Source organism: Sylvia atricapilla, chromosome 20, assembly GCF_009819655.1.
Source record: "Sylvia atricapilla isolate bSylAtr1 chromosome 20, bSylAtr1.pri, whole genome shotgun sequence".
Lineage (NCBI taxonomy): Eukaryota > Metazoa > Chordata > Aves > Passeriformes > Sylviidae > Sylvia > Sylvia atricapilla.
The window spans coordinates 1,770,227-1,793,380 of record NC_089159.1 but is presented as its reverse complement, the minus strand read 5'-3'; the positions used below and the strand labels follow the sequence as shown (position 1 = coordinate 1,793,380).

At 44.1% G+C, this 23,154-nt stretch overlaps 1 protein-coding gene across 5 annotated transcripts in view; it reads left to right on the top strand.

Annotated features, from left to right (window-relative positions):
- Positions 1-23,154, top strand: part of AUTS2 (activator of transcription and developmental regulator AUTS2) — a 774,170-nt gene that overhangs the window by 326,080 nt on the left and 424,936 nt on the right. The gene's annotated exons all lie outside the window — the stretch shown is intronic.

Below are 23,154 nucleotides of genomic sequence, written 5' to 3'. Positions count from 1 at the left end.
TTTCAAAAAATTTAGAGCAACTGCGATAAAATATACCTTCTGTGATTTCTGTAAAGTGCCATTCAAACTTCTTTTACTGTCTGTGACATTGGAAATTTGAATCTTATCCTCTTTTTTATTTTTTTTTTTTTAGCAATAGTTAAAGTATGTTTACAGCTAAATTACAGATACAGAATGGGGGAGGAGGGGGGAAAGTTTCCCAGTGCCACTGCCTTGGCCCCTGCTGCTCACATTGGATTTTTCACATTTCCTCTTTGTTTTACTGCTCTCCACAGTTGCCAGTAGTGTGCCATAATGCCAGAGCAGAAGCATTCCCTTGTTTTTAAGAAAGAATGGACATGTTGTGATGAAGGATCCTAGGAAAACATCAGATCCAAGGACTGGGTTGCCTTCATTTGGAAAGTACTGATGTGTGCTTGGGGAGGCAAATCCAGATCTCATTTACCAAATGACAAAATCCCTGGTGTAGTCTGCAAAATAAAAGGCAGCATGGTTGGAGATAACCTGGACTGTTGGATAGCAGGAGGATGAGGTGGAGGATGCACAAGGTTGGTTCAAACCCAGTTGAACCTGGTTTTATTTGCCTTCATTCAAGGCAAGCAGGGAAAGCATCTGCATTTCAGTATGTATATAAAAAAATGTTTTGCAGATAGATTTCCAGATAGGCACTACTCAGGCAAAATTCTGCTCTCTTTACCAGGAGAGTTCTGGGTTCCCCCTATTTATCTTGCAACACTTGGGTTCTGCTGCCTTTACTCAGATGCTCCAAATTCCTCTAACTGATGCCTTAGCTGGAGAAGTAGGAGGACATCAGGGCAGTTGCTGGTGCAGAACAGCTCTGTTCTCTTCTCTGTCTCCCTGCAAGAGCTGCCAAATTCCATTGTTCCTGGGGGAAGAGTATTTTAGACACAAAACCAACCCAGGGTAAACCCCCCACGCCTTTGATCACAGTCTGATGTTTTACATCCATTGCCTGGAGGAGATGTATGTCCATTAAATGGTGTTGGAAATAAAACCTCTCTGATAGAATGTCTTCGTTATTGATTTACAGCCTTCCAGGTAGTGCAAGACTTACTGTGCCCAGATATAAACTGTTCTAAGGTTTGATTTTTTCCCTTCTCCTTCTTAAAGTAACACTTTATTTTCCTTTTGTGTTTATTTAATCTCTCAACTCCAGTCGCAAGTCCCCTTAGAGGGGCCTGGGACATGACTATTGGTATCTTGTATAATCCACGTTTTTAGAGGCTAGTCCCATTGTCAGTGGTCCTGACCTGGACTGGCTGGGATGCAGGTACAATGCTCTGGTGCCATCATAGGAGTTGTTGAGGCAGTAGACACAGACAGACCACGTTCAGAGCCATCAGGTCCTGCAAAATTTCCAGAAGAGCTGAGGAGGAGTTGACATCTGGGCATTTACATTTAAATATTGTGGTAGGTAACTTAGGGCCCTGCAGTAGCCACCAAATCCCCCACACTTTGTTGTGCTGAGCCAGCAGAGTTACATTAACAGTGCTGTTAAAAACAAACCAAAACAAACCACTGACAGACAAAACACACACAAAAGGTGGAATATGCAAACTGTGATCCAGAGCAGGTTTTATAAAGAAGTTGATCTGTGCTGTAACTCAGATTTCTCATGTTGAGCACATTTTAGCTATAAAGCTAATTATCATATGGATTTTGAAATTACTCCCTCCTAGTTCATGTCTGGGTACCAAAGGAGTCCTCATTCTGTTTTGAAGCGGATAAAATCCTCCTCCTGGAAGCATTTGTTTATCATATTACAGCTTCACATGAGCCGAGCTGAAGCCTGACCCGATGTTAAGTGTCTGTGGTAGATTTCATTACATCCATATACTGGAAGTCCTGCCAATATACTGGCAGCAAAATCCTAGTGGAAAATAAATGGCAATAAAAGAGAGAAATGATGGGCTCTGTGAGTGGCGAGGAGCAGAGCTTTATTGAGGCTGGACAGCCCTGGAGATGTCACTTGGCATCGAGACACGAGCTTAAGAGAGTGCGAGTGAAAGCTGATATTGGAATAACGACTCAGTGGCACAGGCAGGGGAATAATTTAATTAATTGCACCGAAATTTCTTTGATGAATAGTTATGTGGTGATAAGTATGAGGTCGAACAGTAGAACGAGTTTCAGCTTTTTAATGGGCCAGCACAGCTGCAGGTTTGGAAAGGTTCCCATTTTGTTCTTCTCCCCCTCCGCGCTCCCCCTGGCTCTGGGCGCGCGGCTGCTGCTCGTGCCCGTGTCCAGCCAGCCTCAGCCTCGGCCTGCCCCGGGCAGGAGGGGAGCTGGCCAAAGCCTCTTGGCTCAGGTAGCCCCTTTGAAATCAATGCCAGATCGAAAGGAAATTGTAGGATGGTTTCTTTATGAATCCTGCATTTTTCTCCGGTGATGCTTTTAACAGGGCCTCCGCTGCAACAGTCGTATGAAGATTTTTAATAAAACTTTTCTGGTCTCCAGAGGAGGAGGCATGTCTTTGTTGTTGGAGAGCTGGAGGAAAGGGAACAATGCAACACAGCTGGAATTTGAACATTAATCCTGCGATTCCTGGGCTGTTTTTTCAGACAGATCAATTTCTCCTGGCTGTAACCAATCTCCAGCCATTTCCTCACGGTCCAGGGCTCCATTTACCATCACTTGGATGCTGCAGCTTGACATAACCTCCTGACTCCATAGCAGTGCAGCTGTAAATATCCCCTGCCTGACCTGCAGCCACTGTCAGCTGTGGTTTACCAGGAGTTCAGTGAGAAATTCGGGATGGGAGCAGTGGCTGGCAGTCATGCTTAGTGCTGCTCTGTCCGAGCAGCTCAGGATGAGAGCTGCAGTGGGCTCTGTGGCACTCACTGGATGGGCTGTGCTGAATTGCTTGGACAGAAGCCACCACGCTCCATGGCAGGACAGGGGCACTTGGGCCATGAGGAAAGAAGGAAGTCTCTCTGGGATTGTGTCCCTGAAGGTGAGCTCCTCCAGCAAAAACGAGCCCCCTCTCCTGTTAACCCAGGCTTGGGGCCACTCAGTAATCTGCCAAAGCAGATATGAACTCTTCAAACACAGTGAAATAAAACGTGTAAATTACTGGTAAAATCTGTCAACATCAAAATATTTTTTCATAATGCAGTAGAGTTCAGACACCCTTGGTTTTGATTGATGTTCTCTTATTGCCTTTTTAAAAAACTTCTAATTAGAGTAATAGTGTGCTACTCTCCAGCAACAGCTTCCCACCGAGGCTGACGTTGTGCCTTGCAAATGTTCATTTATTGAGCCGTGGAGGCTGAGACCCAAACCCCAGCCCAGTCACAGCCATCACTTGGGCCTTTCTCCAACTAACACCCTGGGGTCTCCTTGCAAAAGTCATAAATAGGCAGTGATTTCTCTTGAACTCGTGTGTTTGGCCTCCATCAGGACTTTCTGCCCAGTGTCTCCCTTCTTTCCGTGTTTGGTGGATATGGAATGCACTGAAGATACACCACTCTCTTCACTAGCAGGCATTGGTCCTGCTCTCCCTTCCCAGCCTGACTGGTGTGTCTGTGTTGTGATGTGTGATTTATTGAGAGGGGTCACTGGCAGGATGGCAGGAGGGTGCTGTGGCTTTGGCTGAGAGCAGCGGCGGTTTGCGCCCAGGGTTGCTCGAGTTTCTTTTTTCTTTCCTGGAACTTTGCCCATCTTATTATGAGTTCTTTAGAGAAATGAAATGCAGCAGTAGCTTGAAGAAATCATGGACACTTTCCAGCAGTAAAAGAGCTCTGGAGTCAGTATATAAGCTTTCTCCCCTGGTTGCAGTTAGGAAGCCAGTTGACAGTATAATGGGCTTTTGGAGGGGGCGCGATGGTTTGTGTGTTCTGTTTGATGTTGCAAATACTGAGCCCTCGGGGAGATCAGGAAAAAGGATGTTCTGTTCTTTAGGAAAGGAAAAGATTAACCTGAAATGTGAACTGAATCTTAGGAACTCTGCAGGCCTTAGGTGCACCAGAGATGAGTTTGCTTACTTTAATGGAAATATCTTCTGTCTTGCAGCAGAGGCGGGCAAGTGTTTTTGCAAGGATTTGGTTGGAGAAGCAATGTGTGTGTTTATAGAGAAATAAAAGCCACAGCCAGGGCTCGAGTAGGTGAATCTTGAAAGCACAGCAATTCCCTCAAGATGAGTTTCTGACTGGATGCTCTTCAGAGTCAGAAAAACTTGTAACTGTTGTCAGAGAAAGTCTGGAAATCATATGTGGTCAGTGTTCCTCCAGGAAAAAAAAAAAAAGAGTTCTGCAGCATTTCTTCTTTCTGACTTCTGCATCCATTTATAACCGTGAGGGGATTTCAGAGATGAGGCAGGACATCTACTGTCACTTTTGAAGGAAGTGTAGGGGGAAAAATTAAGCCTTTCCTCTGAACCAGGCTATTTTTGTCCATTTTTAGTAAATATTGCTGCTGACAATATATGTGGCTTTCATCAGCAGGAAATGTATTTTCACATCTTGCCTTTACCTGCAAATTCAAATAGCCTTGTGGGGTCAGGCTTTTCCACATAAGCTCGTGCCAGGGTTCCATCCTGGTTACACCCACACACTCCTGCTGACTGACTGACTCCAATACTGCAGCTTGGTAAATGTCATTTGGACAGAGGACATTCATCTGTGGATGATGGGTTTGTCTCCTTTGAGCCACTCTTGGTCTTCTACATGGCTCACAGAAGTTATTTTTCCTCTTTTTTCTTCGCATACCACAAGCCTTAGGGTTTCTCCTCTTTGGGAGCAGTCAACAGGATTTGGGCCTGGAGATCTCTTATAATGTAGGATCCTTTGGATATTGTTTCTTTATCATCTTTGTATGACTCTGATGCCTTAAGTTTTAGCTTTCATGTTTTTCAGATGCTGTGCTACCTAGGGATGTAATTCTGCACTTCATACTAAGTGTTAGTAAGCTCCCTTCACAGAGTAGGGAGACGAAACAAATCCTTTTCTGATGGAGACCAAGCACAACTGGTACAAGTTTTCAGGCCCAAAGCCCAAACAAGGGTGGGCTGAAGAGAGAAAACAAGAAGGATGAGACCTCACAGCCCAAAGCTGGAATTGGACAATTAAACCCCAACGTGCAAATAGACCAAAACTTATAAAAGTGTGAAACCTTGTGACTGGGGGTCCATTTTGTGACCATTGTGGGTCCACCTTGGGTGTAGCCCTGGCCAGGCTCTTGTCCTGCCCATGGTGTACCCTAAAGGTCTTTCAATAAACATCTACTTTATTCTCCAGCTCTGTCCAGTCTGTGTTTCAGGTCAGCCTTCCCAAGGCATCACCTCTCCTTGTTATCTTAAGATCCTTTTAGGAAGTGATGAGGCAATAGTTAATGCTTGATGCAGGGAGATAAATCTTTCCTGAGCACAGTTTGGCAGGGCCTTGGATTTGCTGTGGCGGGCAATTTAAAGAGTTAAGTTCTGCTTCTTAAATAAGATAGACTTTCAGTTACTCAGAAGGACTCCAGGGAATTGGAAAAATGTGATCTCTGGCATTCTCTGCAGTTGCTTTCATTCCATCTCAAGGATTTCTGAGCTTGCAGGAGCAGAATCTTGAATTTGCAGCCTGAAACACAAGATAATTGTCATTTGGTGAGGGGTTCATGGCTTGTTTTTCTTGTGTTGTTTCCACTGTACTTACAGTTATTGCCAGTTGAACAAGTTCTCCTCTAGTGTACAATGATGCCTCAACAACAGGTTCATTCTCTCCAGCAGCCTATTTTTACTGATCTCTGGTAACCATAACACCGAAGAATGAAAGTACATGAGCACGGTTGTAATTACACAATGGATCCTAATCTGAACTGATATTGAGAGACATGAATCTATGGCACTTTCAAACTGAAAAAAAAAATCAATAAATAAAACTTCAAGCACTTTCAGTGCTTCAGATAATGGGCATATTCCAGGATTTAGCACCAGCTCCGGCATCTCTCTCAAAAATAGTATCCTGAGCCTGTCCTACTGCAATTTCCCATTAAGCAGGAAAGCTCTGCTGAGTAAAGGATGATATTCTGATCTTGCAGTGTTTTTCTCCTTTAGGGTAAATGGTGCTTCCAGTTCCACAGACTTGTATTTCACAGAAGGTAATGGGAAATTTTAAAGTCGAATTCAATATCCCCTGTTTAGTTGAGGTAGTTTCAGGCTTTTGTAACACTCTGGATTTACAGAAAATACTGATTATTTTTACTTATTCTATATTATTAGCACAGTCCCATTTCTTGTAGCTTTGTATCAACCTAAACTTCAGAACAAGTCCAGGTTTTAATCCAGTCACAATATTCAAATCTCTGGAGTACAGAATCTGCAGCAGGGCTCTGTCCCAGTGTCACCAGTGGTGCTGCAGAGGGCAGACACTGAGCTCTCACTGGAGGCAGCATTTTCTCCATGGGAAGAGCTGGTGTTTTTCCACTGTTGCCCTGTCCCAGGCCTGAATCCCAGAGCCAGGCTTGCCTGAGGTGCCTGGTATCCTGAGAACTCTTTCAAGAACTGTTAGAAATCAGAGTGTAGAGAGTTCCATGCACTTCAAAGCATTCATTAATGAAAGTTTGGCTAAAGCAACATCCTAAAATAGAACGTGCAATCAGTGTGCCATTTCCAAAAAGACTTTTTTCCCCTTAAATCTCTTGAAATTTATTAGGTGGGCGTGAGCAAAAAGGTTGTCTCCAATAAAAAACTGGCTTTGTAATGATTAGCAGGGGCCCTGTATAATTTAAGATATTCTTTACAGTTTATAAATATGGCCTCATAAAAAGTGTAGATATAAAGAAGCTGTGACTTTAAGTCATTAGAAGCCCAATGGTTTGATAAAATAACAGGAAACAGACAATTTATTATGAGCAATCTCGGTAGCTCTGGATTATCTATAAAACTTTTATGGCCCTCCCCAAGTGGCAAGAGGCCATAAAACTTGCCTGAATGAGGGACTTGTTAATTTACTTGTTAAAGCAAATTAAAAATTTATAAGCGCTTTTAGGTAAATGAGATCTTCTCTCATTGCTGCCCTTGCGGGCTCAGGAGTCCTGGGAGGGAAGAAGTGGTGCGCTCAAACATCACAGCAGAACAATAAAAGCTATTAAATTGGTTCAGTTTATTACTACAGAGCCAGGCAGCTGTTGCCATGGTTTGCTGGGGGATGCCAGAGGTTGACAGCATGGCATTTCTGTGGCCTTCAAAAGAAGGTAATAGCCTTGCCTTTCAGCCACCCAGCAGCTCCTCCCATGCCTCTCTCCTTTTCCTCCTTTTTCACGTAGTTTTCTCTCAAAGCCAGTCCGCAGCCTGTCACAGAAACATCAACATTTCTATCATTCCTTCTCTTAGTCGTTGTAAAAGACATTTATGAACACCGGCAAAACCTTCTCGGTTTCAGATTGCTTAACCAGGACGCTTAACAGCAAATGAAGTTTTAATTTAATTCAATGCTCCCGCTGTAACTAAATGCAGTAGTGGGGAAGAAGGGCCTGGCAAGGACAATGGGGCTGTTGGGCATCTTTGAGCAATCTTTGAAAGCTGTTAAAATGGATTGGAGAAGTGTTTCTCCAGATCACTTCAACAACAGCTTATACAGCAGATGAGTTCCAGCTGTGGAAGCGCCATGAGGAGTTACACTCGGTCCCTGCAGCTCCAACTCTGAAAAAAACAAAACTACTAAGAAGGAAAATTTCTATTGAAGACTCTTATATTTAGAAAAAGACCTGTTTCAGATAAGGTTTTGAATGAGGAGAGATCTAAATCAAGGTGCAGTGAACTAAACAAAACCACTCCTGAACAGTTCTATAAATTGTATCTGTACTTGTAACGACTTTCATTCGGAAAATATCTTTTACAGATCCGGTATTATTTAGAAAAGAAGTTAACACCACTTGCAGGAGGGAAATAGCAGCATAAATTCAAAAGGTTTTTGTTGAGAACACTTCAGGTGATCACTTCAGATATTTTCAGGTGTCTCCAGACTGACACCCAGAAGTGAACCTGCCTGACCAGTCAGTTGGCTAAATGCAGGCCACAGTTTCAGTACCCATTTCATTCTCACATATTTCATTTAATACTCATTTTGCATCAGTATGATTGATGTGATTCTATGTTTCCAAATGGATATTGCAGGAGTTTCCCTTCAGAATAGGAAACAATAGATGCGAGAAATACATGGAGTACGTGGAGCAAGTCTAAAAGCTTGGTCTGCAAGAGAGGCTTGAAAGAATTGGGGCAATTTAGTTTTAAAAGAGGGAGTGGAGTGGAGATACCGATCACAGCCTTCAAGCACAGGAAGGTGCTGCAGAAAGCAGAGGAGAAATGTGTTGTGCATATCCCTGACAGGTGGGAGAGGGTGACGCTGCAGGCAGGAGATGCAGGGGGCTGTGGAGGAAACTCCTGCAGGGGACAGCAGTGCTGACTGCACCAGTGCAGCTGCAGGGCAGCAGAGCTCAGGTGTGTGCAGCAGGGCTGGGCTGGGTTGGCTCAGTGTCAGGAGGGATGCAGGACCCCTGGTCCCTGTGGGCTCAGAGGGCTGGGTCTGCACCTTCCTCTGCTCTGTGATTTTATGGTGCTGAGACTCCTCAGCACTCACACTGCAGTGCGTAAGCTAAGGACTCAAATACTTCAGTCAGCACTGCCCCAAAATCTTAATTTCCCATGTGGTTCTGCAGGGAGAGACAGATGTTTAGCAGGACGCTTCTCCTTCACGCTGCTAGACCAAACAAAAGCTTCCAATCTCCAGGAATTCAAGTGCAGCAATCGTAATATTCTGGCACTTCTATCACTCAATACTTGTATTATAAATATTTCATGGAAAAACTGAATCATAAAAGTATTATTTTTGTAGTGTGCCAAGAGTAGATCCAGGCACTTGGAGCATAAAAAGTATGAAAGTCACATTTTAATATTGTGCTCTCCTCACTAAATACAGTGCTAGCCTGAAACTGTCTGACATATAAAAATAAGGCAAAGCCTCCGAGGTATATTAATGGTGGTTATAGAGCTAATGGTTACATGGCAAACTCCCAGTGCAGTCATTTCAGTGTGCACATTTCTCTGAACCAGATATGACTGGCTGGAAAGGTCTCTTGAAATCCCATCTGGCATCTCCTGGGACCCCACTTCAGCCATATTTCACTGCCCCAAAAGTGGATATAAAATGAGCCAAGAGCTCAGTGTCTTTCAGTGAGGTTACACCCCTGCCTCTGCTCGGCACATCGAAAACTCGCGGCCCTAATCCCCAAAATTCATGGTGATGACAGTGCTTGAAGTCAAATAAATAGTCTTTCATGTCCTTTCTTACCTAACTACTGTTCTGGTTCCAGACTGTGGAAACCCAAATTCCAGTTAGGCTTGTGGGTGTTCTCAGCCTCTCTGGATCTGCCCTTAAACCTGTAATAGCGTATTTAAAAAAAGGAAAATAGCAAGTGCTGAGGCAGAGCCAGCTTTGTTCAGGCTGAGCCTTTGAGAAGGGTTCAGGCACTGCAAGTGGGATATGGCAGGGATGGGATGTGCATTTGCTGTAGGTGGTCTGTTACAGAAATTTCTGTGGAAATATGTCATTATTGTTGGAAGTCCATTGAGCCCAGAACGTTATTTCTGGTGTAAATTAGAGGAAGGCAGATGGAGCAGGTAATACCCCTAGGCAGGGCATCAGTCTGCAGGTAGAGAGCCCAGGTTCAAGGTCCTGTTTCTCCTGACTTGAAGCAGTAACCAGAAAGTCTCTTGTTCTACTGAACTGCAGTACAAACATTTCTTGGTGCACCATGAAATCCCCTCTGAACGCCGCAAAGCGAATCCAGGAGGCAGAGTCCTGCAGCTGGCTCCTTCCCTAAATCTATGTTTTCTCAAGGCTTTTTTCAATGTTTATTAGTTTAGCCTTGCAATTCCATGTTTACATAAATTACATGATTAAAAGCAAAACAGGAACGTGGACAGAATGTGGTTTCTGTTAAAATCCTTCCCAGTTCCTTGCTAAGTTAACCCTTTTGACAACCAGAGACACTCCGAGAGGTGCCTGTGTGTTTAATGCCCAGGGAGTCTGTGTTCCAGCCCCACAGGGAGGTGTTTGGAGTTACTCCCCAAAATATTTATTTATTGGCTTCATTCCTGCAGTAGCCAGGCGATGACAACAAATACTGAATAACATCAGCCTTTTGCTGCACCCTGGGAGCCAAGAGAAGGACTTGCCTCAGCTTAATTTAAATCATACCCTGCTAAATTGGGGAGAACCTGCAGAAAAGTTAATCAGCAGTTCTAAGCTGCGTATCTGAAAAGGGAACACAGGAATTAGCTTGTATGGGGCATAGAAAAATTTTTTATAGCAACTAGTGTTTGCATGGGTAGAGCTTTGATGAATACTGCCCCATGTTCTTATCACAGATGAGCAAAGGAAATATAAATTAGAGGCTCATAAATATAGGATCCCCCTGTCCTTTGAAGAACTTTATTTCCATATGGTTTGCATGAGAATGCTTTCATTGATTTAAAAAAAAAAAAAAAAAAAAAAAGAGTTTATTTTTGGCTGGGTTATAAGTAATGTGTAAGGCACAACATTTTGAGTAGGTGTCCTTTATCTAAAGCAGCTAAAAAGGGACATGAGATCTGTGAGGGGTTAATTCCTATGTTCTAAATGAAATGGAATTAGAAAATTAATTCCCCTCTAACATCTCCACTCAGTGTGCAGATCAAAGCCATCATAGGAGTAAATTTATGTCTGATAGTGTGGACGGTTTCAATGCACACTGGCGAAATATCATGCTGATTGCTGATTGAAAACAGTTGTTAATTCTCTACTTCACTAAATTCAGAGTGGAAAAACTTTCCTTAATAAAGAACAGATTGAAGAGAACCAAGACCTTACTGTGTGGAAATTAATGGCAGATGCATATACTGGTAGTTAAAATGTTTCATTAGATGTTAATGTCTTGCTGTGTTTTTAATTGTTCAGAAATTAGCCTCTAGAATATTAAAACCATCTGTTTGTTATCATGATGAAACAGAATACTTAAATAGTTATTAATTTTGTAGGCTTTTTTTTTTTTCCTTGTCTGCAAAACTTTGATCTGTTGAGATTTCAGTAGATGCTGGATGCAAAAGTGAAAAACAATTTTAAAACACCTTGGTGCCCCAAATCTCAGCATTTGCTGCCTGCCACCCATATTTTGCATGCCTGCTTTATTTCACAAATTATTATTCACCACGGAGAAGTTGACGTTTTTTAGTGCATGGAAGGAGCGTGCTGATGCTTGCTGAGCCTGTATAATGGTTGATTTAAACTGTAATATGGTACTTTCTCACATGCTGATACTTAGTTTTTAAGTCTTGTGGGTCATTTTAAAGCCCAAATATTTCAAAGCATGGAAGGGCTTCCGTGTTGATCCATCAGCATAGGGCTTTGTCTTCCCCTATTTCCAATTATTCACAGCTATTCTTTTTTTAATATATTTTTTTTTAAGACTGAGTTTGGGGAAATTTTGGGGTTGACAGTTATTTGGGTTATCATTTCTGATGGGTTTTTTTAATCATGTAAATGAACAACAATGGGCTCCTGCAGGCCCTGACTCAGGTAAATATTCCTCTTTATGAGAGCATACACTGAATCTATTTCTGGCATAACAGCAAAGATAAGCTCACTTTTTTCCTCAGCTGAGGTGAATTTAACTAAGTGCTGAAGTGCTGTCTGCTGGAGAGGCTGTAACATGTATGTACACACTCTCTACTGTGAAGAGCACGATTTATAATACATTTTGTAATGCTTGTTATACGTGACTTAAGTGTGAAAATTTATTCAGCAAGTCTAAACATTACTTAGAGAGCCATTAACATATCTTTCCAAGTGATTTTTGACCTTTTTCTGAATAAGCACTTTACAAATTATTAAATGCCAGGATGAGGATTAATTCAAGTAACTGTAATTTGATAGTAGTCCTTTATTATAGATTTTTTGCACTTATCTTGAAACAATAATAAAGCTCCACTTATCCAATATTTGACTACATTTTCAAGATGGGTAAGTTTAGCACAATTTTAAAGGGTAGAAAAGAAACAGTAAATTAGGGGCTTTTGTCAGTGTAAGGTACAGAAACCATCTGTCAGGTGTTTATGGTGGACACCCAGGGGCTGGAACCTAAATGGGTTCATAGGACCCTACCTAATTAGGTCCTATGGTGGAACCTAAATGGGCTCTGCCACCCTTGAGGTGGGTGGCAATGCTGCAGTTGTGCCCTGGGGTTCTGGTGGGCGTTGGATCTTACCCTGATGTCACCTCTGTGCTGGAGCTGCCAGCACAGGGATGAGTAACACTGGCTGGCAGAATGATTTTCTGGAGGTGAAGATGGTTTTGGACTTGGTCTGAGGCAACAGGCTCATGAGATCTATCAAGCATTAAATCACTTTTGGTCACTGTTGACAGAGGACAGACTACAAGACTGATCAGGAGAATTTTTTCTTGTTTCTTTTTTCTTTTTCTTTTTTCTTTTTTCTTTTTTCCTTTTTTCTTTTTTCTTTCTTTTTTCTTTTTTCTTTTTTCCTTTTTTCTTTTTTCTTTTTTCTTTCTTTTTTCTTTTTTCATTTTTTATTTTTTCTTTTTTCTTTTTTATTTTTTCCTTTTTTCTTTTTTTTTTTGACATTTGCAAACAGGAGGACTCATTGTTTCAATTGGCAAAAGCAGTCCAAGGTGAAAGCACGGTGCTGTGATATATTTTACATTATTGCCTAGGATCGGGGAGGAAGAGGGGTGTGCAAAAAGAGAAATGCAAATCCCAAACGCTGGGATAGCTGACTGTGTTCAGAGCTTCCCTCCGACAGGGTGGAGGTGCACCACGAGTGTTCCCCCGAGTGGCACCTTGCCATCTGTCAGAACTAATCCAGTTTTAAACAACTTCCACAATAGTTCCTCCCTTTGCTTTTCTCCTGAGTTATTTGTGATGACTAAACTCATCTCCACATCAATGACAGCTGCTAATGAATTCAGATGCTTCATTCCCTTCCCTTCTGTGCTGCTTCAAATAGATTTTCTTTGCCAGATACTTCAGCTTCCCTTTGCTGCTAACAAATTGGTGCTGAGGTATATTGTTGTGACTCCTGCTTCTCTCATTCAAACAAGAGGAAAATACAATATGTATAGATGTGAGTTATATGTCAAAATGCTTTTACTCCCTCTCCCCCCGCCTTCCTTCACATTATTAAATTATAGAGAAATACTATCATAATAGCCTCTTGGCCAAGTCACTGAGAGCAGAGTTATGGCTCCCTTGATAAATTGCAAAACATTATTAAGTTTTGCTCTTTGGGCTGAGAGTATTGGCATAAAAGGACATCAACCCCAGTCAGATTGGTCTTGATTGCTGCTTAATTGCTGCTTGTTTGTGTTAGCGATCATGTGGTTTGATTGATCTTGCCCTGCTTTTGTCATTATTGTTACAACTTCCTAGTTTTCTCCTTGTACAGAGACCACAGGATGACTTTTAAGTCCTGAATAATTTATCTAGCTGGGCAGTTAAACGGCTTAAAATAGTATTATAGTTTTAAGCCAATAGCTCAACCTTCAAATCATTATTTATGCAACCAAATTATTAAATATTTATTCTGGGCTTATATCGAACGATGAAATAACAGGGCTCCTTTATGTTAGCAGTGGTAAGCATCTCAGGGTCCATCCATGAATACTGATACTTCCTCCTCCAAGACATTTATTTACTTCTGTGATGTTAGCTGGGTGTCACATTAGTGGTCTGCATTGAGGAAGGAAAGGATGGTGGTCACCGTGACTTAATTCAAGCCAGTGAGTACAGTCACTCTGATCTTTCTCAGATGCTCCACCTCTGTAGAAATTCCAAAAGGTTTCATCCCTTCTTGCATCTCCTTTGCACAGGAGGAGCAACCATCCTGTGGCTTGAAACAAGTGGAGCCCTACAGGAGCTGCCTTGGGGTTATGTTTCTCCTTATTCAAGCAGATGGAGGCTCTTAGCTGGGTTTGTGGAAAGTTCTAGAGGTGCAGTTGCAGCTCTAGATTTTTTCAGCCTCTCCTGTTTGCTGTTTGTTCCACCATGTGATTGATCTGATCTTCTTACTTAAGTGTTCTTTCACTAAGTTACACTTTTCATGCCTGCTTTATTTCACAAATTATTATTCACCACGGAGAAGTTGACGTTTTTTAGTGCATGGAAGGAGCGTACACTTAGAAAGCTGGAGATCAGACTCAGTGGGATAATATTTCTGTTCTCTCCCCTTTCCAGAGAGCCAGGTTAAAAGTGGTGTTTGCCACTTTCCTACCTCACCTGACCTTCCCTGTGTGACAGAAACAGGAGCTCCTCACAGGTCCAGGGCTGAGGGTGGGACAGAGTCCCCGAGTCCCCTGTGCCTGTCACTACCAAAAGCAGAGCTGATAGTAATGGTCTAGCAAGGATCTGGAAACATTGCCACGTGCTCTGAAACAGGCCCAGAATGTTGGTGTAAAACTGCCAGCTTGGTTCTCCATTCTCTAAATGGGGCCACAAAAAGCAGTCCCTGCTGGGAAGTGTTGCAGCCAGTGCATGTGCACTGCTCCTTGTTGGGTCCTTCTGGGGAAAGGGGGGACAGGCACCGTAGCAAGGGTTCATGACTCTCCCCATTTCACTTGAAATCTGGTTTGGGGATGTGCAGAGCAGAAGCAAGATGTGTAAGTGGTGTAAATGGCTGAATAACAGCCAGAAATTGTACATGTAAGGATGAGAGTGGGGATGGATGGAGGGATGGAGGGATGGATGGAGGGAGGGATGGAGGGATGGAGGGATGGAGGGATGGATGGATGGATGGATGGATGGATGGATGGATGGATGATGGATGGATGGAGGGATGGATGGATGGATGGATGATGGATGGATGGAGGGATGGATGGATGATGGATGGATGGATGGATGGATGGATGGATGGATGGATGGATGGATAGATGGATGGAGGGATGGATGGATGGATGGATGGATGGATGATGGATGGATGGATGATGGATGGATGGATGGATGGATGGATGGAGGGATGGATGGATGGATGGATAGATGGATGGATGGAGGGATGGATGGATGGATGGATGGATGGATGGATGGATGGATGGATGATGGATGGATGGATGGATGGATGGATGGATGGATGGATGGATGGATGGATGGATATCCATGCAGGCAAGGGTGGCACTCCTGTGGCACTACACATCTGCGTTTCTCAGAGATGGTTTTTAACCCAAGACTGGTTTGACTTACACAGGGCCTGGGGAGGGCCCTGGCAGTGCAGCTGGGGCACAAAGAAGCCCAGCAGCAGGGCTGGGTAAAGCCTTGAGGGCAGGTGGGTCCCACCCTGGCTGCAGCCCCTCTGGCTGTCCCTGACCAGCCAAGCCTGGCTGCTCATCCCGCTCTGCTCCCAGCCTGGGCTGTGCAGGCTGCTTGCACAGATTGATTGGTACAATGGAGAGCTTTGCAAGGTGTAATTTTAAAGGCCGTGTTTCTCACTGTGCAACCATCAAAATGCAAAGGGTCAGGAGAAGCCTATATTTTTTTGCAATTCAGCTTTTGAAGTGTGCTGAAATACGCTTCATTTGCTGCAATTGCCAACAGCTTGCTGTTTCATACCACTCTTAACAGGAGCTGGGGAACAGAGCGAGTCTGTTACACTTTCCATGGTGTATAATGTATGTATGATTCTGGGGTGTGATGAGTTTATGCCAAATTTATCTTTGATTTCTGTATAAACAGCACAGAAAAAAATGATGGGCTGCATTCTCTGTGAAACTTAGATAAAACAGAGCTACAGACCTCCTTCAGAGTACCTTCTGTGTGCTGTGGATCTAAGGTTGCCCAAGCATATAATGAAGGAGAAGAGGATCTGGAAATAAATGCCTGTTTCTTCCTCCCCCACCCCCGCCTGGCGAGGATGCTGTTTATTCTTAGCCCGTGTTGCTTCAGCTCCTGCTCCTGCCAGCAGAGCCCCATCCCTCGGTGTGTCTGCAATAACAATGTCAATAGCCAAATTCTCCCCGGGAGCACAGGGGGGGAGCTCTGCTCCTTTGGTGGATCTCCCCCAGTTAAGGCTGGAGGGGATGAGCTCCTCTACTCCAACTGATTGAGCAAGTGCAGCAGCAGACTCTGGATCAGCTCCGAGGCAGCAGGAAATGACCAGCAGTGCTGTAGAATAAGTGAGTTAAAGACACCCTTGTTCTGTATCATCCAGCTGATTAGAAAATTGTTTGTAGTCATTTGTTCAATTCAGATTTGGTTTTTAGGCGACAGGAAATTGAAAGAATGCACATGTGTTTCTTTCTGGTTTTTTCATAAAAAGAGATTTGGAACAAAAGAATTACTTTTTCTTCTAATTAAAGGTAGGAAGGGAACAAAAGACAAGATGTTGTCTTTGTTGGTTTACCTCACTTTTACTGTACAAGTAAGCAAAAAAAAAAACCTAAGCTTCATTTCTGGTAGGGATGTCAGATCCCAGGATGATGGCATGGAGGCCTGGATCCTCAGAAGCTGGCAATTTCTTGGAGCATCTACATTGGTTGTCATAAGATTGTATATCAAGAGGTAAACAGAGAGCCTCTCCTAATGTTTTATTGTATCTCTCAGGTAACAAGATTTTTCTTCCCTGAGGTGAAAAATGTCTTTGTATTAATAATGTTCAGAGTCCACACACGGTGTGAATTCCTTTTTCATATTTACTGCCTAAACTCATGTGCTGTAAATATTCTTCCTCCTCATTATCTCACCTCTGAATTGCTTTCCTCGTGCTGCTCCCCTGTTCAGGCAGTCGTGGTGTGCATGGCCTTGTTAGAAATGCAGTGGAGAGGGATTGCTCCGGACCAAACCACTGTGTTGAGCCACCTTTAATGCTGTGAGGAACATGGGAGTGCTGCATAAGGAGTATTTGTCTAACTACTGTCAGTAGCAGGAGAGATAGAAATAGAAGTTTTGAAATGACAGCTGTTAATAATCATGATTGAAATCAGAAGTAACAACCCTTGATTTACACTGTTGTTTTTTGGTTATTTCTTGCTATGCAGTTCTCCTTTTATTTGTTTTCATACAGCCAGATTTGTTCTTGATCAGAGATAAAATATGTTTTCTTTGCAATCTGATATTCAGTTCTGCATGAAATCTGCTGCTGCTCTTTTCTGGCTGGTTGGAGACACGTCAGGGCTGTGTTTGCTGGCCAGGGCAGGGCTCTTTGTGCAGCCCAGCCACTCTGGAGGTCAGTCCCTGCCTGGAGCCTGGGCAGACCTGGGCTGTGCTGGGATAACTGGGATCTCACCGGCCTCTCCCAGGCTGCTGCTCCCTGGCCTTTGGAGCAGCTTGAACTCAACAGCATTTCCCTGATCTGTGCTGCTGCCTGGATCCGTGTGATCACTGAGGGAAAGGGTGTGCCTGCCAGAAGTGACAGAAATCCCCATCCTTGGGTCCTGTTCTGTGCTGGGAAAAGCCCAGAGAGCAAATGGAGGGTGGCCCTAAGGAGCAGCTGGAAATGTGTGTGCTGGTGCCCTGCTCAGGACAAACTCTTGTCATAAGGATGGCTGGGCTGTACCTGTTCAGGATTCTGGGCCTTGGGAAGCATTCCTAATGGCACATGTAGGAGCTGAGCTGAGCCAGGGAATACCCTCACCCAGGCCGGAGCTGGGACTGCCTCACCCTTGCCAAAGCTGTGTAAAGAAAGAAAGAATGGCAGGCAGAAGTGAAAGCCTGGAATTCTGCTCCCCACGGCAGGGTTCTGTCCCCTTCCTTCAGGGCTCAGCTTGCTGGCTGTATCAGGGAGAGGTGTTAGTATTCATAACTTTAAAGTCTAATGTAGTGAAATAATCCTTTAATTCCATGTGGCATAGAAGCTCAGGCACCTCGAAACTATACTATAGATTTACTGCTGCCAAATGTTGTGGAGTTTTTAAATTAAAATATATTTTAAAATAAAAAAATCTCAGGAAAGCCACATTAGGGTATTTTTGACATGATATATAAGCTCTGTGAAAAAGGCTTTTGCCAAATTCTCAATGGGTTTATTTATTTTGCTTTCTGTTGTATGCTACAATGGAATTATCTAAAGTGGCTTTGGGATCCAGCACAGCCAGCTCTGGTCCTGGGAGGATGATGCTCCCTGGAGTCCGGGGCTCAGCTGCCCTTCCATCCTCCCTTCCACCTCTTAACATGATGGACTCGGTCCTTCCTTCTTTTCCTGGCTGAGAGAAAAGGCCACAGAGAGCCCTGCTGTCATGGATTACCCTTAGAAGTGTTTTATGGCTGCTGTCCCCCTCCTCCCATGTCACAGAAATGTCTGTCACAGTAACTGTGGCACTGTTCCTTTAGGTCTGTCCTGCTCCTAAGCCTCAGAATTTAGCTCTGCTTTACCCTGTAACACTGAATGGCAGAAGGAGCAGAGCAGAGAGCTGCTTTCCCTGGACACTGATGAATATTCAGTTTGCACTTTCACTGTCACAAAGTAGGGCTGTGTGTTTCCCTGCTGCAAAAATAGTTCTGTTAGATTCCAAGTCACCTGAAAATCTCTCCGTGGGCTGAGAGAAGAGTTCCTGTTAGCACTTGCTATGACAGCAGTTTTGTGTTGATGTTTCTGCATCTATTTTGGTTTATTCATAATTTCTGGATGGTTTCTGTGTGACCTTCAGGCCTGAGCAAGTCTCTTTCTAATGGTCACCCTTGGTGCTCCATATCTTGTTCCTCTCCTCTCTGTGCCCTCGGTGTCCCTGGCACTGTCTGGGTCCCTTGTGCCAGTCCCCAGCTTTGCCTCCATTCCTCACTGCTCTGCAGGGCAGCACTGCTGTGACTGAGGTTTTGTCACTGAGGTTTTGTCACTCAGTCCATGAGCAGCAAGTTCTCCAAACTCCATCGTGGCTGAGGCCAGACTCCCGCAGCCCCTCTCACAGCCCTCCTCAGCAGGGCAGGGGAGAAGAGGCTCCTGAGGTAAAGGCAGGGGAGTTACCTCTTATTGTCATGGCCAAAACAGTCTCCACGTGGGGAAAAGATACTCAATTTATTGTCCATAAAATTACATTTGAGTAGTCAAAATGACAGCAAAAATTGCAGTGCCCCCCTCTGCCCCCCAGCTCAGCTGCATCCCTCCATCCCTGTGTCCCTGGCTGTGGAATCCACCATCACCCACTGGGGAAACTGCCCTGATAGAAAAATCCTCCAAGCAGCCCACTTTTGGAAAGCAGGGAAGACCTGTTCCTCTTAGTTTGGGGCAGATATGGTGAAGAATCAGAAATAAAACCCTCTGCTGAGCCTCAGCCCAGCCCTCAGCCAGCAACCACCCTTACAAATCTGCTTTTTGGCCTTTTCCTTTGATAGAAATTTAGCTATGACTTTATCCAGTTCTGCTTGACTTCTGGTGTCCTCCAGCAGATTCAAAGGCATTACAAACTATCAGATTCTGTAGTACAATGAAAGATTTCAAAAAATGCAATGCTAAGAGTGACCAAAAACTAGAAAAGTTTTGGAGCTGTGGGTGTGAGTCTTGTGTTGAGCAAGTGATCTTGAGGTGCCTTTTTTGCATGTTCTTCATCTCTCTCTAGGGGAGTCCCTGAGACTGTGCACATACCTCGTTAGCCAAAGACATCGAGTTTTTAGGGTTTTGGGGGTTCAGTCTAGAAAATGTCTGTATTTCCTCTTTGTGAGACCCTTTAGATGAATCCCTTCCTAGATAAATTCATTCCCACTGGGCAGTGAAAGCATGGAGTCAAACACACTTTCTGTAAACCCTTTTTCACTCCTTGCCTGATGCAAATCAGAAGATTAATGCTGTGTTAATGTGGGAAGTTCCAGGGTGAGACCTTTGTAGAATCACAGAATAACCAGAGTGGGAAGGGACCCCCAGGGATCATCCTGTCCCTGCACAGACACCCAACAATCCCACCCTGGGCATCCCTGGGAGCTCCTGGAGCTGTGGCAGCCTCAGGCTGTGCCCATTCCCTGGGCAGTGCCAGCACCCTCTGGGGGAAGAACCTTTCCCTGAGATCCCTGCCCTGGCCCAGCTCCAGCCCTGCCCTGGGTGTCACTGCCTCTCCCCAGGTGCCTCGAGGAGGCACAGTGGGATTTTCATGCTGGTGTTGCTGTTTGCATGGGGTGCCCTGCCAGGAGCAACAGAGGAACAAGAGTTGTCAACATTGCACTTCAGGTTTTCTTTCCCAAGGGGAGTTACATTTCCACGGGGAAACTGATTTTAGGGTTCCTGTGTGCCCCAGATGCACCAGATCCACACAGTGTAACTAAAGATTCAGTCTGTTATCTCTAGACCTTTTTAGCAGCTCTGTGTTATTGCAGCATTGTTTTAAGCAGATGAATGTGTGCAAATAGATTGAAATGAAGTGACCCATGGCGTGTCCACATTAAGTGTTCTCGTGTGTGTTTGAGTGTAAGTTTGGTTCTTAAGAGAAGACAACGGGCACATTTCCATGCTTCTCTTTTTTAATTTAACACAGATTGATGGGTTCTGGAATCAAATGTAAACCCTCAACAGTTTGGCACGTGAAGAAACTCAACTTGGAAAAAAAAGAAAGGAAAATACAGAAAGCTTATAAATCTTAACTTGGACTTGTTTCTGAGTTTGCTGTCTGGTCCATGCAGTTCACTTTTTTCCTACAGAGTTTCAGGCTCAGATATCTTCATCATATTCTCTTACTCCTTGTGAATTGTGTCTAGAAAAATGACACCTGCTGGGTTTTTCTCTTCTTCTCTGTAAATAGCTGGAATTGGTGATGTAGAAGAATTATAAAACTGTTGTGATTAGTTAGCAAATAACTAATGTGTGAAGATTGTGCACAAACTAAATTTGGGGTCTAGAAATAAAATCTGAGACTGGGAAAAGAATTCTCAAGACCCCACTTGCAATAAGAGTTTTTTTATCATTGGGTGGATGTTGACAAAAGACCAAGTCAGGAAAACTTGATCCTTTTTCCTTTGGGTGGTTAAATTTTCAACTTGGGACCATAAAATTCCAGGACACGGAGATCCTAGATAAGATCAGTGAGTTATATATGAAGTGTAAGACTTCTTGAATTCGTTATCCTCCCCTCTGCCTCCAAGAACTGCTCCCAAGATCTCTTAGATCTGACCAATAAACCGTTCCACTGGAAATAAAAATCATTGCACTGGAAATGTTCTGGCTGAGCTGTGGAATATTTAGTTTATTTATTGAATTGTTAGTGTCTGACAAATAGCTCTGGTCCTTCTGCTACATTTTCTTTGAGCTGAGAGTATGCCTGTGCCATTTTTTTTGCAGTTGTGCTCATGCATTGCCACTTTTACTTTTCAGTCGTGCATTGAAACTTTCACTTTAATGGACTTTATGTTCTTACTTTGATTTGGCTGATGGAGAGCACCCAAAGCTTCCCTTTGCAAGTGAGGGATTAAGAAGTGGCACACAAATACCAAACCTGCAGATGCAGTTTGCTCTGGCCGTGGTAGGGGGAAAGGGATAACCTGAGGGTGAGGATATTCTTTGTGCTCCTTCAGTGACCCTGGGAGGGAGCAGCTGTGGCTGTGAGTGAACAGAGTGGGAAAAATATCAGCAGAAATGTAGGTTTTATTTGTGTGCACCTGTAAAAGTGCATTTGTGAATGCACACAAAGAGAATTTTTGTGTGTGCTTGTTTATGGGAGAACTGGAAATAAATGAGAGAGGGAAGAAAGAGGAGAAAAAAATGGTGATGGAGAGTGTTGGAGGAAGAACCTTTGGTTTCCAGTCAAGGCATGGAGATGAATAAATACCTGCTCCAGTACAGGCTGAATGGAACTCACCATCATCATATTAACAATTAGGATAAGTTGGCATTTGTTTGCTATATGGATATTGTTAAGTGTAGTAGATCTCTCATAAATTATTTCATTAGGTACCTCACCAAGTATTTTCTCTGCATTTACCTCTGCTTCCAGTGTTTATGTTTGTGTTTTTAAGTCTAAATTTCTGAAAGAGACTTCTTGCCAGTATTAACCACCAGAGTTAGTTTAAACAAAGCATCAGCAAGGCTAAATGAAAATTTTAATACATTCAAGCAAAATATAGGGCAGGATACTTTAAAGCAAAGATATGGGTTTTCAGCACTGCAGCAGATGTGGATCATACCTTCCTTTTCCTGTCTGGGTGTGTAAGTGCTCGGGGACATATGTGATGGGTGTCTGTGGTGAATGTTTCTCTCAGTACACTGCTGTGTAATGTGATGACCTGAACAATCCAAAGTGTAAGAAAAAGCAGATGTGTTCTCAATTGCAATGAAAATATAGTTTAGGGGTGGTTTTTTGTACTTTTTATTTATTACAACGCCAGTAAGGTTCATTAAAGCTGGTTTGAAAAACGAAAGCAGTTTGATCCCTATCGAGTAGATCCTGTTGTTTTATGAACATTGAGGTTTGTTAGTTGGGAATTGTTTAGAGTACCAGGTGTGTGGCTCGGGGCTGGTCTAGAAAAAGAGAGGCTTCTCTGGAGTGGTGACTCTTCTTCCCCTGGGGAGACTCCCACTCATCTCAGGTCCTCAGTGCTCTTCTGCTGTCATGAGGGAGGAGCTGATGCTGTGAGTGCCGCACTGTGGTGGAGACTCCAAAAGCTTCCTCCATGGCAGAAACACCCTGAGAAATCTAAATGTTTCCCCATGAAGGTCTCAAACTGTGATTTCCTTGGGACCCTAGTGTTGCCTCCTCCTGCCTGCAGCACCTGGAGCTCCCACGGGGGCTATGTCCCCATGGTGTCCCTGAGCTGTGTGCCCGTGGTGACCCTGAGCTGTGCCCTGGCACAGTGACATGGTGTCCATGGTGTCCCTGAGCTGTGCCTTGGCACAGGGACATGGCACCCATGGTGTCCCTGGGCTGTGTGTCCCTGGTGTCTCTGGGTTGTGTGTCCCTGGTGTCCCTGGGCACTATGTCCCTGGTGTCCCTGGGCTGTGTGTCCCTGGGCTGTGTGTCCATGGTGTCCCTGGGCTGTGTGTCCATGGTGTCCCTGGGCTGTGTGTCCCTGGGGCTGTGTGTCCCTGGTGTCCCTGGGCTGTGTGTCCCTGGTGTCCCTGGGCACTATGTGCCTGGTGTCCCTGGGCTGTGTGTCCCTGGTGTCCCTGGGCACTATGTCCCTGGTGTCCCTGGGCACTGTGTCCCTGGTGTCCCTGGGGCTGTGTGTCTCTGGGCTGTGTGTCCATGGTGTCCCTGGGCT